The sequence below is a fragment of the Panthera tigris genome, chromosome D1 (assembly GCF_018350195.1).
Source record: "Panthera tigris isolate Pti1 chromosome D1, P.tigris_Pti1_mat1.1, whole genome shotgun sequence".
Taxonomy (NCBI): Eukaryota; Metazoa; Chordata; class Mammalia; order Carnivora; family Felidae; genus Panthera; species Panthera tigris.
The window spans coordinates 58,175,941-58,191,095 of record NC_056669.1 but is presented as its reverse complement, the minus strand read 5'-3'; the positions used below and the strand labels follow the sequence as shown (position 1 = coordinate 58,191,095).

Sequence of the window (15,155 nt, the reverse complement as noted above, 5' to 3'; positions counted from 1 at the left end):
ACTGTACATTTAAAAGATACATCATAAAACTTTCACAGCCTTCTGCCTGGCAGAGTTACATAAAAATAAACTCTGAGGTCTTTTTTCTTGCTTTCTCTTTCTTTACAATGTTACTGATGTATAACATACAGGAGGTTTGAAGAATTTTAATATATGTGTACTAATATATCAAGACTAGACCTAGATCAATGACAAAAGACCCCACACTGACAAAACATGCATTGTCAAATCCATTTTTTAAATTTTAACAAAGTATTATAATTTGTTACTATTATTCTTTATATTGTTATAAACTATGGAACTCTGAAAATCTGGTATTTTCCTGCAAGTAAATTTAGGATTATTATTCTCTTCAGAAAAATATCTGTCCTCATCTATATAGCTATACAAAATGAAGCAATGTAATTCGCTAACAGCAGTTTATTTTTTAGGTAAGAAACATTTCAATAACTTTTGTAACTTACTGATTTCAAACATGTCAAGAATTATTTTTTATTACAGTGAGTTTACTAACTAATATAAAGTATTTTCATTCACCCAAAATAAGCTGATTCTAAGCTATTTGTGGAGTATATTTTATTTTAGGTACACAGCCAAAAAGTTAAAAATAAACATAGTTAGTTAGGTGGTCAGAATAGCAAGACAAGCTATTCAGAAACTATTACATCCTTCATTCAGTTATCACAAAACTGCCTGATCTTAATTTACATTAAAAAAAAAGACAGAAAAGGCATTTTTGACTATGGAAGTATCTCAAAATATAACCTAAACCTGATATAATTATCAGAAGAGCTAAGAGATTCCCTAGAAGTTCAGTGTTTCACACAATCCTTCAACAAGCCTGGATCTGAAAAAAACATGAAACTCCAGATCACATATCTTCTTCCACTCCTACACTAATCAGCCAGACTCAAAGATGTGCAAGGCATTGAATCTTACACCCCTTCTTTGGTATCTATTCTAAGTAGTAGTTCTTGAAACAAGATACCATACTCCGTCCACAATGCCTGGACATGGTAGGCACTGAAAATAGTGTACCCCCAATTATTTAAAATAATCCCAAGTGAAAGACATCTGTTTTCTAACTTTCAAAAAAACTGAGTCCAGCTATAAAAACCAGGGAAAAGATGGTCCTATGTTCCATGGATTCCTACCAAGATCTAATAAAGGCTAAGAAAAGATACATGGAAATACTGTGAAAATTTCACTCGATTTCAACTGTTATTATCAAATGCCTTTAAAGACAGTTTTCAATGAGAGAAAGAACTTAAATTTTAAAAGTCAGGGATACACCCAGGTTCAAACGTAGTTCTTCCATTTCTTAGTTCTGATCATGGGCAAGACACTTAACCACTACGAGCCTCAGTTTCCTCATCTATAAAATGGGAATAATAATAATAACAATTGTAATTATAGAATACATTGCTGCTGGGAGGATCTGAGATATAATTAATGTTCAACAAGTGTGGACAAGGATGTGGAGAAATCAAACCCACACAGATTGCTGGTGAGAATGAAAAATGGTATAGTCCCTTTGGAAAACAGTCTGGCAGTTCCTTGAATAAACACAGACTTAATATATTACTCAGCAATTCCACTCCTAGGCACCCAAGAAAAATGAAAACATATGTACATTAAAAAATTTGTACATGAATGTTCATAAAACAGTTATTCATAACAGCCAAAGTGAAACAACCCAAATGTCCATCAACTGGTGAATGGATTAATAAAATGTGGTATATCTAAGTACTGGAATATTATTTAGCAATAAAAAGGAATAAAGTACTGATAGATGTTACAACACTGAAGAACCTTGAAAAAATTATGCTAAGTAAAAGAAGCCAACTGCTTCCATTTACATGAAATGTCCAAAACAAGTAAATCTATGGAAAGCAATTAGTGATTGCCTAAGGCTGGGCAAATGCGGGGAAGGGGAAGGGTAATGGTTAAAGGGTATGGGGTTTCTTTTTGTGGTAATGGAAATGTCCTAAAATTGATTGTGGTAATAGACGCACAATTTTGAATATACTAAAAGCTCCTGGATTATACACTTTAAATGAGTGAATTACATGGTTTAAGAATTATATCTTAATAAAGGTGTTAAAAAATTCCCATCCTACAGAATACATTTATACATGGAATATCCAAACTCCTACATCTAAAAGCACAAGATTAATTAGGATTACATAGATATTAAACATGCATAAATACATAATCTTATGTATTTAAATACAGTTAAGTATCTTCCTCTAACACATCTGAGAAATGGACTTTTCCTAGACACGATGAAGTAACTGGTACCAGACTAGCCCTCCTCGAGTGACAGCTATAAAACTAGACAAAACATATGACTCTACTATTTTCAGGAGTGAAACAACTGGCAGTACAGGAGATGTGTACAACATCTGCCCCAGCTTTCTGCCTGGGAAACTTTCCCAACTTCATCACAGGGAAGTGAAGTCTATGCCAAGCATAACGGTCTCACCAAATTGAGATGCAGAAATCAGAGTCCTGAGCTAGTGGAGTGGCTAGACTTTATAGAGGACAGGATACTGGAGAAGAGGCAACAATGCAGAAGGGGTGTTCCCAGAAATCTGCATGGGGGTTCCTTGGGCATCTTTGGCTGAGTACCAAGCTACATATAAGCCAGAGTGAGTCTCCATGAGAATTACTGTTGCAGGCCTGAGAGCTGAACAGATACCAGAAGCTGCACACTGCTGGGAGACATCAGAATTGTAGTTCAGACAGAATAGAGACATTTCTGCACACCTTGGGCACTCAGGCTTTCAGTGGAAACGCCAAATTTCAACACTCTTTAAAGAAAGACAACACAATTGAGACTTCCTATAATGTACCATCCACAAAATCCAAATCAAAACTTACTAGATATGCAAATAAGCAGGAAAGCGTGACCCATAATGAGGGAGTGGAGGGAAGCAATCAACAGAAACAGACCACAATATGACTCCAGTGTTGTGAACAGCAGGCAAGAGCTTTAAAATGGTGATTATAAATATGTTCAACCACTTAAAGGTACACTATCAAAAATGAAAACTTCACCGGATAGACTTAAAAATAGACTAAAAATTACAGAAGAGGGGCACCTGGCTGGCTCAGTCAGTAGAGCATGTGAGTCTTGACCTTGGGGTTGTGAGTTCAAGCCCCACATTGGGGGGTAGAGATTACTGAAAAATAAAATCCTAAAAAATAAAAATGAAAAAGGGGTGCCTGGGTGGCTCAGTTGGTTGAACGTTCAACTCGATTTTGGCTCAGGTCATGACCCCAAGGTGCTGGGATTGAGCCCTGCATCAGGCCCTGCACTGAGTGTGGAGCCTGCTTGAGATTCTCTCCTGCCTCCCTCTGCCCCTGTCCCCTGCTTGCTCTCTATCTCTAAAATAAAAAGAAAAAAAATTTTTTTATTAAAAAAAAAATTTGGGGGCGCCTGGGTGGCTTAGTCGGTTAAGCGGCCAACTTCGGCTCAGGTCATGATCTCACGGTCCGTGAGTTCGAGCCCCGCGTCGGGCTCTGTGCTGACAGCTCAGAGCCTGGAGCCTGTTTCAGATTCTGTGTCTCCCTCTCTCTGACCCTCCCCCATTCATGCTCTGTCTCTCTCTGTCTCAAAAATAAACAAACGTTAAAAAAAATTTTTTTTTTATTTTTAAGGAAAAAAATTACAGAATAAAGAACCAATGAGCCAGAAAACAGATCAACAGAAACTACTCACTCTGAAGAACACAGATTATTATCAGACAGTTTAATATATGCATATCCTTGGAATCCAAAAACGGAAGAAGAGAAAATGGGGCAGAAAAAAAATTTGAAGAAATAATGGCCCCAAATTTCCCTGATTTGTTGATCCAAAAAGCTCAGTGAACCCCCAGCAAAGTAATAAAAAGATACATTAGTCACATCACATTCAAACTGCAAAAAAAACAAAGATAAAGAAGAACGACGCTATCAGGAAAAAAGGTACATTACATAGAAGAAAACAAGTATATAAATATGTGTTTGTGTGTGTGTGTGTGTGTGTGTGTGTGTGTGTGTATATATATGGTTTCTCATCAGAAACATTAAAAGCCAGAAGACAATGGGGTGACCCAACTGTCAACACAGAATTCAAGATCCTGCGAAAATTACCTTCCAAAAATGAAGGTGAATAAAGAAAAATAAAATAAAGACATTTTCAGACGAGTGAAAGTTAAGAGAACTGTCACCAGTAGAACTGCACTAGAAATGCTGAAGGAAGTTCTTCAACCCAAAAGGAAATGATACCAGATGGAAACTCAAACCTATGTGGTCTGAGGAAGGAAAGAAAAGTCAAAATTGGTAAATATAAAAGACTTTTTTCTATGTCTTAATCTCTTCAAAAGATAAGTGTGTTTAAAGAAAAACTAACATATCATGGCGTTTATAAAGTACACAGCATAGGGGTGCCTGGGTGGCTCAGTCAGTTAAGTGTCCTACTTCGGCTCAGGTTATTATCTCATGGTTCGGGAGTTAGAGCCCCACATTGGGCTCTGTAGTATTAGCACAGAGCCTGCTTCAGATCCTCTGTTCCCCTCTCTGTCCCCCCTGCTCGCCTGCACTCCCTCTCTCTTTCTCTTTCAAAAAATAAATAAACTTAAAAAATAAATAAGGTATGCAGCACAAAGTCTGGAATGAAGTAATCAGAACTGGACCTGTAAGTGTCTTGGGTGGAGTGGTATAATATTAATTCCAAGTATACAGTGATGAATTAAAGATGCATGGTGTAACACCTAGAACAACCACTTGAAAAACAGAAAGACGTCCAGCTAAAAATGCAAGCAAAGAAAAAGCAGTACTAAAAATATTCAATTAACTCAATATAGCTGAGGAAACTATTAAAACACCTCTATAGTAAAACAGAAAACAATTCCCCCATGGAAAGAATTGACTAATAATGCAAAATACATATTACCACAGAAATAATATTTTTAATTATGACTATAATGTAAAACCTTTGGATAAAGTTAGCTAAAATAAAATTTGAGGCTGGACAGGAATCTAACCACCTAATATGTGTACTTGTTTTGGAATAAAACAATTCCATAATACAGAAAGAAAGAAACACAGTAGTACACAGAGACTATTTCCCCAACTCCAAACTACAACCAGGTGAAGACAAGTCATTTTATGAAAATAAGTTTATGTATCAAGTATTCTTAATATTTGTAGTATTCTTAGTATTAGAAATAACCTGCAAAGTGTGTTAACATAAAATATAGAAGTAACTTCACTAAAAACTAAAAGCCAAATATTTACCAATACTAAATCATTTAATTTTAGTTTTGAGAGTAGGTAGGATTCACATAGTTCAAAATTCAAAACATACAAAAAAAGATATACAATAAAGTCTCTGCCTCTAATCCCTATTCTCCAACCACCATTGGGGAAAAACAAATACCGCTAACATATAATCAAGGGATATATGCTCCCAATTGTTTCCTGTGGAGCCACAGACATGGTGACACTTTTCATAATACCAGAAATAACATTTTCTTTTTGAATTGGGATTATGTCAAAGTTCACAAAACAGAAAACATCTGGATGACAAGACACTCCTATGTGAATGCCAAAAAAAAAAAAAAAAAAAAAAAATCAAATGGAATGTTAAAATAAAGCATGACCAAGGAATACTGTGAAGACACAATGAGATGAAATAAAAATACCAGCCAAAGTTTTATTAAGTTAGCCCTGACCAACGCATGACAGGAAATCTGTAGCAATGGAACAAAAGAGAGGGTTACAAGTTTCTGTGCCTAATTCCCAAATTAGTCACTGAAGAATAGACAGCACAAACCAGACTCAGATCATTCCTGAAGACTGACACCAATAAAACAGAACGGCATCTGCAGGATTCAAATGAACATTCAAAAAATTTACAAAGAAAAACATCAACTTACCATCACAGGCCTCTTCCAGTACTTTGTATTTCCAAGACTGAATTTCCAATCCTCAATCATTAAGGGGCAAATTATTCAGCTAGGAGTAATTCTAGCTCTTTTTTGTCCTTCCCTGCTTTCATTTTAGCCACTTCACTACTTACTAATGCTTTCACCTTAGAAGTAAAAATAGTTCAGCAAAAAACAAAACAAAAACAAAAACAAAAACAAAAACCAACTGCCTGGGAGGCCCTTAGACCACCATTTCTCTACGTATCAGAAGACCAAAAGAGGCAAGATATTTAATCACTCCTGTATCGCTGAGAATCCTAAGAGGCCACAGGCCTATCGGACCATTACCTATAGCAAATACAAAAACCTACTCCTGACCTAAGACACTGATTTCAAAAGGAGTTGGTAGGAGGGGATACAAACGGTTCTAGTCTGTTTGGGACATCTGGAAATCCAGCTACATCTTTCACAGTTAAACCCCAACACATTTTTTTACACTTTTATGGGAAACACTATAAGTAAATTAGAAATGGGTCCCTGTGACAAACAGGGCAAAACAGTAATGTGGCAAAAGCCATATTACTGCCACCAATACCTTACTTCTTGCTGGCAAAGACCACCTCTCCAAGAATATAATCATATTCTCAGCCTCCTTTACAGCTAGGCATGAACAACCAAATGAAGCAGACTCAGCCAATAAAACATAAGAGAAAGTCTATTCAGATAATTTCTGGTAGAAATGACCTTCTCCAGAGGAAATAAAGAGGGGAGGAAGGCAGAGAAAATTTCCATAAACTGTTCTTCCCTCCCCATCCTCCACTTACATTGTTGTCTGAGATTATTATGCTTGGAGTTGCAGAAGCCATCCAGCAGTCATGAGAAGAATCATTACTGACAGAGAAAAATGGAAGGTACCTAGGACTACTGAACTTGGTGAAAGAAATTCTTTAGAATTATTTGAACAATTTATCTTTGAGGCTCATTACATTTTTTAACCCACAAGTTAACTTGTTAGGGATGAGTAAGTCACAGACTATAATTCGGAATTGATGTTCTCAATTACTTAACAAAATTACAATCCACATGCATTTACTTAACATCTATTATGTTCCACATACTATGCAAGAGAGCTTTTATATGCATTACTTTTGTTTTAATTATCAAAATAATCCCATAAGATACTATAATTATTACTAATTTACAGATAAGATACATGAGGCTCAGAGAAGTTTAAGTGACCTGTGGTGACTTAAGGCCAAAGTCACACAGTTAATAAGAGATTAAGATTAGGATTCACACTCAGATTGTATGCCTCTAAATTTGTGCTTATTCTAATATATCACAGCTATCCTACCACAAAGATCACCTTCACCATCTCTCATATTTACATATCTGGGTATGGTTAAAAAAAAAAACAAATTAAAAAAAAGTGCACACAAAAATTCTTCTAACACTTCTATTTTTAACCCAAGTGGTGGGTCACTTTCATTACTAGGCCTTAGTTTAATTCCATCTGGCTCATGAAAGTATCCCCTGTTCAAATCTATAAATGTGAACTCCGGCTGTGGGTTGCAACGGCCATCCCATCCAGAAACAAATCTTCACATTTTAGGAGCATATAAGGATCTATGGACAATGAATGGCTTATGAGTTCATAAACCATTAAATAGCAACAGGAAAAGGTATTGTTAAAACCCTGACTCTTTCAAGTAAGCAGTGGTCTGTGACCAAAAGTTTTAGTAAACAGACTCTCAAATTATATTTTCCTATTTCCTCCTCTGCCTAGTTTGTACCTCCTACTCTTAGTCTTGCTCCAGAACTGACCATATTGTGGAAATATATATTAAAAACATAAATTCATTTAGTCAGTTGAAGTTCCATACTATCCTTTCATTTTAAAATGAGGTACTCTTGGGACACCTGGGTGGCTCAGTCAGTTAAGCATCCAACTTCAGCTCAGGTCATGATCTCACAGCTCATGAGTTCGAGCCCCACATCTGGCTCTGTGCTGACAGCTCAGAGCCTGGAGCCTGCTTTGGATGCTGCGTCTCCCTCTCTCTCTCTGCCCCTCCCCTGCTCCGTGCTCTGTCTCTCTCTCTCTCTCTCAAAAATAAACATTAAAAAGATAATAATAAATAAATAAATAAATAAATAAATAAAATGAGGTACTCTTTTTTCTTCTTTTCATTCAAAGAAATGTTTTAATATTTTTTTTTAATGTTTATTTATTTTTGAGAGAGAGAGACAGAGCATGAGCGAGGGGAGAGGCAGACAGAGATGGAGACACAGAATCCAAAGCAAGCTCCAGACTCCGAGCTGTCAACACAGAGCCTGATGCGGCACCTGATCCCATGAGCTGTGAGATCATGACCTGAGCCAAAGTCAGATGCCCAACCAACTGAGCCCACCACAGGCGTCCCAAATATTTTTTTAATATTTATTTATTTTTGAGAGGGGGGAGGGGCAGAGAGAGGGGGTGGACAGAGGATTCAAAGCAGGCTCCGTATTGACAGCAGAGAGCCCGATGGGGGGTGGGGGGGGGGGCCCTCAAATTCACAAACTGAAATCATGACCTGAGCCGAAGTCAGACACTTAACCAACAGAGCGACTCAGGTGCCTCTCAAAGAAATGTTAAGTATGGTCCCACTTGATCTTTTTCCCTGCAGCCCTACTTTTTTTTAATGTTTATTTATTTTTGAGAGAGAGTGCACAAGCGGGGGAGAGGCAGAGAAGGAGGCACAGATTCCGAAACAGGCTCCAGGCTCTGAGCTGTCCGCACAGAGCCTGACATGGGGTTCGAACTCGTGAAAAGCACATCTGACGTAAGCCAAAGTCAGATGCTTAACTGACTGAGCCACCATTGCAGTCCTATTTTTAAAAATGCTCCCTCTCACGATTTACATCATTTTTAAGTTCTCATTTGAACTGAATTCAAATTCAATTGAATTCAATTCTCTGAATTGAAAAGCAATATGATTTTGAATGAATGAAAAAAAAGACCTGGGTCCAGTATCTGATCTGCTACTTCCAGTTTTCATCGTATTAAAAAATACACATTCCAAGACACCTTATGTTTCACTAAGAAAAAATGCTGCCAACTAAATTGATTCAATACCCTAACACTTACAATTTTTATTTATACTTATTAAAAGAGTGCTTTTAAGCTTATTTAGTCAGATTTTTAGGATAATTTGTGAGTAATTTTAAAAAGATAAAATAAATTGGTGCATGAACTGGTCACACTCGGAGTCAAGATCTTCTGAATCACTTTTTTGAATCAGTCACTGATAACCTATAGTTTTCCACACAATATCATCCTCTGTACCATCAAAAGCCCGGGTGATCCAACATTTGTATTCCCACCATTATCTCTGGGATTTTCTTCCAAGCCTGCCAATACGTATTCTGCAAGTTCCATGCATGAAGAGACAATGACAACTACATCAAAGCCAAAAGCAATTGTAAAATGTATCTGGATTTCAGAAGAATGGAAAAAAATTAAATAAAACCGTGCTTCTTAGAATTAATGAAACACAATAACCTCCATTGTCACTTTGAATAAGACAACATCCTTCCCAGGCTCTAATTTCCACTAACAATGGTAGCTACCAGTGCTAAAGACCTACTATGCTCAGCATTTCACATATCTCATTTAACTTTTGCAGAAAAGCAGAAAGGTCGGCATTAACTTTGTTTTACATTTATGAAATCTGAGGCTCAGAGAACCTTAGTAACTTCTCCAATATCACCCAAATAGTAAGCTGCAGAGCTGGGTTTCAATCTCTGGTCTACCTTCAAAGTCCTTATTCTTTCCACCACTTAAGTAATTCTCAAAATTTAGTGCACGTATGAATCACTTCAGGTGACTCTTCCAGAGTGGGAAAAATAGTGCAAATATAGTATATACTTGCAAGTCAAACAGCTTACATATATATATGTGTGTGTGTATATATATACACACACACATATATATATATACACACACATATACATACATACATACACACATATATACGTAGTTGAAGAACTTACAACACAAGAAGACAAAACCCAGTTTAAAAATGGGCAAAGGATCTGAATAGACATTTCCCCAAAGAAGATATACAAATGGCCAATAAGCATATGAAAAAATGCTCAATATCACAGGCTATTAGAGAAATGCAAATAAAAGCCACAATGACACCACTTCATGCCCGCTAGGATGGCTATAATCAAAAGACAGACAATAACAAGCATTAGCAAGGATATGGAAAAACTGGAACCTTCGTGACATTATTGCTGTGGGAATAAAAAATGGTGCAGCCACTTTGGAAATCAATTTGAAAGTTCCTCAAAAAGTTAAACAGGAAAAAAAAAAAAAAGTTAAACAGAGTTACCACATGACCCTAGCAATTCTACTACTAGGTATAAAAATGAAAACATGAAATCCACACAAAATTTGTACATGAGTGCTCAAAAGGAACATTATTCATAATAGCCAAAAAATCCATCAAATGATAAGTGGATTAATAAAATGTGATGGCATATCCATACAACAGAGTATTATTTAGCAATAAAAAGGAATGAAGTACTGGCTATAACATGGATGAACCCTGGAAACATTAGGCTAAGCAAAAGCTAGTCACAGAACCACAAAGTGTCTGATTCCATTTTTACAGATTCCATTTCTATAGACAGGGAAGGTAACTGCTTAAGGCTGGAGAAAATTATGGAAAGTGACTGCTAATAAATACAGCACTTCTTTCTGGGGGAGCAAAAATGTTCTAAAGTTAAAGTGTTGATGGTTGTACACCCCATGAATATACTAAAAAACTTTAAATAGGTTAATTGTATGGTATGTGAATTATGTCTCAAGAAAACTGTTCTCAAAAGAGTCCTGGCTGGCTCAGACGGAGTGTGTGACTATTGATCTCGGGGTTGTAAGTTTGAGCCCCATGCTGGATATAGAAACTACTTAAAATAAAAATCTTAGCGGTGCCTGGGTAGCTCAGTCAGTTAAGCATCCAACTCTTGATTTCAGTTCATGATATCACAGTTCATGAGATCAAGCCCCATGTCAGGCTCCGTGCTGACAGCACAGAGCCTGCTTGAGATTCTCTCTCTCCCTCTCTATCTGCTCCTTCCCCTACATGTGCATACACATGTGCATACAGATTCTCACTCTCAAAATAAATAAATGATAGATAGATAGATAAAAATCTTTTTTAAAAAGTCTATACCAGATTACTTCCAAGGTTCCCTTCTAGACCGAACAGTCTCTGAGACAACAAAAAAAAAAGAGAATCCATAAACAGACAAGAATCCAATCCCCAGTGAGTTCCATGAACCTACAGGTTAAAAAAGAGAACCTATAGCACAGTAATTCCTCACTTGAGGTCGCCAGACCTCCAGGTGTCTACAAAGAAAGACAGGTGCTTCTTGAGCCAGTTTCCATTTTTCAGAACATCTGTGAGAAACCATATACTCAACCTTCTCTGAGGTCAAGTTTCAAGTATCTTTGCCTTTGTCTGGATTCATGTAAGTAGTTTTAAAATAGTGATTCAAAGCTGATTTACAGCTTGACGTATGAAAAGTAAAAAATAAGAAAACAAATTATTAGTTAGAATGTACTTTTTGATAGGCAAGATGTTTTTAAGAAATGGGACCTATAATGATTTCCTTGATTAAAACCTTGGGAAATACAAATAGAGGGGATCGTGCACTAGTCTAGAAAATAGAGAAATGGCATTTTTCCTCAATATGATTTACTTCATCTCACTGCGCCTCAGTTTCCATTTTCATCAACAAATGGGACAGTATCAATCAGACTCTAAAATTCTGAGATTTTGCCATATTATATAATGACCTCCTAAAAAATGTCTGCTAAGAAGTTAGTTCTTTATATTCAGAATCCCTGCAAAGAACTTTCTTTATTGCCTCTACTTAGCAAATCATAAGAATAAACAATACTAAATATGTAACATTAATAAACAATATACAGGCTGTAGTACTTAGAAATTTATAAGTCACCTTAGAAAGCAAAAAGAAAAAATAATAATAAACTAAAAAGAAAGTAAAGTGTGCTTATGTACAGCTGACAGAAAAAGCCAACAGGAAACACTTCAGTATAAAGCCTCCCCAAAGCAATGTCCCTGATTAACAACAAATGAGTTTATCTTTCTTTCTCAAATTTTACTCCGAACACACCAGCTTCCAAATACATCCCTGGAACAAATGAACTGAAGAAGGGGAGGAGAGCAAAGGAAAAATACTGTATCATAATTGGTTTCCTCCCTTCAAAATTCCAGAAGATGAAAAGTGGGGGAAGGGAGTGGAAACTAGCCATAACCCAGCATGAAATTCTCCTATTTAGAGCTTAACACATGATATCTTCTATTACATCTCCTACTTACAGCTTAATAATTATTGTGGTCTTTTTCTTCTTCACTTTTTTTTTTAAAAATCATAAAAATTTTTCTCTACTATCAATTTTTTTATATTAAGAAAAGTTGGGGTACCTGGCTGGCTCAGTCAGAGGAGCGTGTGACTCTGGACCTTGGGCTTGTGAGTTCAAGCCCCACATTGGGTATGGAAATTACTTAAATAAATAAAATCTTGAAAGAAAGAAAGAAAGAAAGAAAGAAAGAAAGAAAGAAAGAAAGAAAGAAAGGAAGAAAGAAAAGAAAGAAAAGAAAAGAAAAAAGAAAGAAAGAAAAACAAAACAAAGCTATTTGCTTTTTAGTGATTCACACTAACCTAAATTGAACATAACACTGATGGGGGAGAGGGGGCACTGGTGAGAAGGACTATTATTTGTGGGGTTTTGGGAAAGAGAAAAGCAGGGGTGCCTGGCTAGCTTAGTCGGTAGAGCATGCAACTCTTAATACCCAGGTTGTGAGTTCAAGTCCCAGATTGGAATAGAGATAACTTAAAAAAAAAAAAAGAAAGAAAAATGGCAGGCAAGATCTTTTACAATATAATACATACTGTATTATACACCTGAACCCAAGTTCAGAGGTTTCTAATGAATTTTTTAAAATGTCATTTGACTTGATAGGACAGACCAGAAAGGCAGACTACCCCCTTCCTCAAGCAACTAAAGTTATTATAAATACCAACAATACACAATTTTCAACTTCCAATTCAATATTATCATTGAGAAAAAAGGAAGTTAGAAACCTAAATTCACGTTTTAGTAGGTAATATAGCATTCTGCTCACAACTATAAAGGAGTGAAGGGATTCATTCCAATAATTTAACATAAAAGAAGAACACACTGACTCTGTAATAAGGACTCTATTAATCCCTGGGAACACCAACCATCTCTGTATTTACATAGTATATGTAAATATAGACATACTCAACATCAAATAGCACGGTAGGTTTTAAACTACCCACATGAGGGGCACCTGGGTGGTTCAGTCGATTGAGCGTCTGACTCTAGGTTTCAGCTCAGGTCATGATCTCATGGTTAGTGAGTTCGAGTCCCTGCACTGTTTAGTGCAGAGCCTACTTGGGATCCTCTTTCTCTGCCCCTTCCCTGCTCACTCACTTGCTCGCTCTCTCTCAAAATAAATACATTTTTAAATAAATAAATAAATAAATAAATAAATAAATAAATAAATAAATAAATAAATATGCCCACACGAATCAAAGTGTAACACAAGCTCAACAGACACCACTCTAGCCCCCTACCAAAAGAACAATAAAACATTTCACCTAAAAACAACTAAGGTGCATTTAAATATAACCAGTTACATTCATTTAACAATTCTGCCAGCCTAAAAGGGTACAAAGATACAAAAATGACTTAGCCTCTCACTTCAAGGAGTTCACATGAGCCGGGAAGCCAGAAGCATGTGCAAAATCAAAATTCTTTGAGATCACAAAGAACAAACTTGCAAATTTAGTGGTAAGCAGAATTTGCCAGGTGAAAAAGTAGGAGGAAGGGTATCAACAGGCAAGGAGACTGGCATATATAAAGGCATGAATGTAAAGAGCACAATTAGATAACCAGAAGTCCTGAGCTGCCAGGGCAAGGAGATTAAGGAAGGATGAATAAGCATGAAATGGTAGTATTACGCCAGGAAAGGAAGCTTGTGGCTAGGTTGCAGAAGGCCATATATGCTACAACGAGGTGTATGATCTTTATCCAAAAGGCCACAGAGAACCCAATATAAAATAAACTGTTTTTATCTTATTATTTTTTTATTTTAGAGAGAGAGCATGCGCACAGGAGAGCAGGGCAGAGTGAGAGAGAATCTTAACAGACTCCATGCTCAGCGCAGAGCCTGACACAGGGCTGGATCCCACGACCCTGGGATCATGACCTGAGCCAAAATCAAGAGACACTCAACTGACTGAGCCACCCAGGCATCCCAAACAACATTTTTAGAAAGCCAGCTGGTGACAATGTGGAAGACAGACATAAAAGGAGAGGTGGGGGGGGGGGGGTTAGAAAATATGAGAACACTACTGCAAGAATTAGGATATTATTGAAATAACGTAAGTGAAATGTGATAGGTCAGCAATAATAGAAACAACTAAATAATAGCACACCAAACTATATCAATTCAGCAGTGACTGTGTATCCCTATACTTGACCATAAGCTCCTATACCAAGGTATAGGCAAAAGGGGAAAAACAGAAAAGAATGTAAACAAGAAATCTCTAGAATATATAATTAGCAGGACTTAAGGACCACTGACCATCCAGACCCAACAGAAGATCTTTACTTACACACTAATTTGGCCTTTCTGAATTGCTTCTGAAAATTTATTATTTTCTTCATTTAGAAATTTCTACTAAGATAGCTTATTTCACTTAATGGATGCTAAAAATTTTGAGTTTTTAACCATTTGAAGAGTTTCATGTATGTTACACAGGAATTATTTAAGTCTAAAAATTTCCCTGTGGCCACATGAAAAACAAAAAAATAAATGCAGAATACTTTTCAGTCAGAAAACACTGATCTTATCCAAGTTTGGATACAACTAACTTTATATACCTTACTAAGAAACCCTGAAAATACAGCAGAAATACTCACAAATAGCACCTAAATTAAATATGGGGGAGGAAAAAAGAAGCTCTTTAAACCTTTGGGCTCCAAACAATTCAGGTATCCAAACACATATAATTTTATTACAACACACAGTTCATATTTTTCATGAAACTAACATGTAATTATGCACCACAGGAAAAACAGGTAACTGATAAAGCTTACGGACCCAACTCCAATTTGATAAATGTGTTACTAAAGGG

The 15,155-nt window shown here is 36.5% G+C and overlaps 1 protein-coding gene across 3 annotated transcripts in view; it reads right to left on the bottom strand.

Moving 5' to 3' along the window:
- FCHSD2 (FCH and double SH3 domains 2) overlaps positions 1–15,155 on the bottom strand; it is a 296,241-nt gene that overhangs the window by 266,521 nt on the left and 14,565 nt on the right. The window lies entirely within an intron of this gene.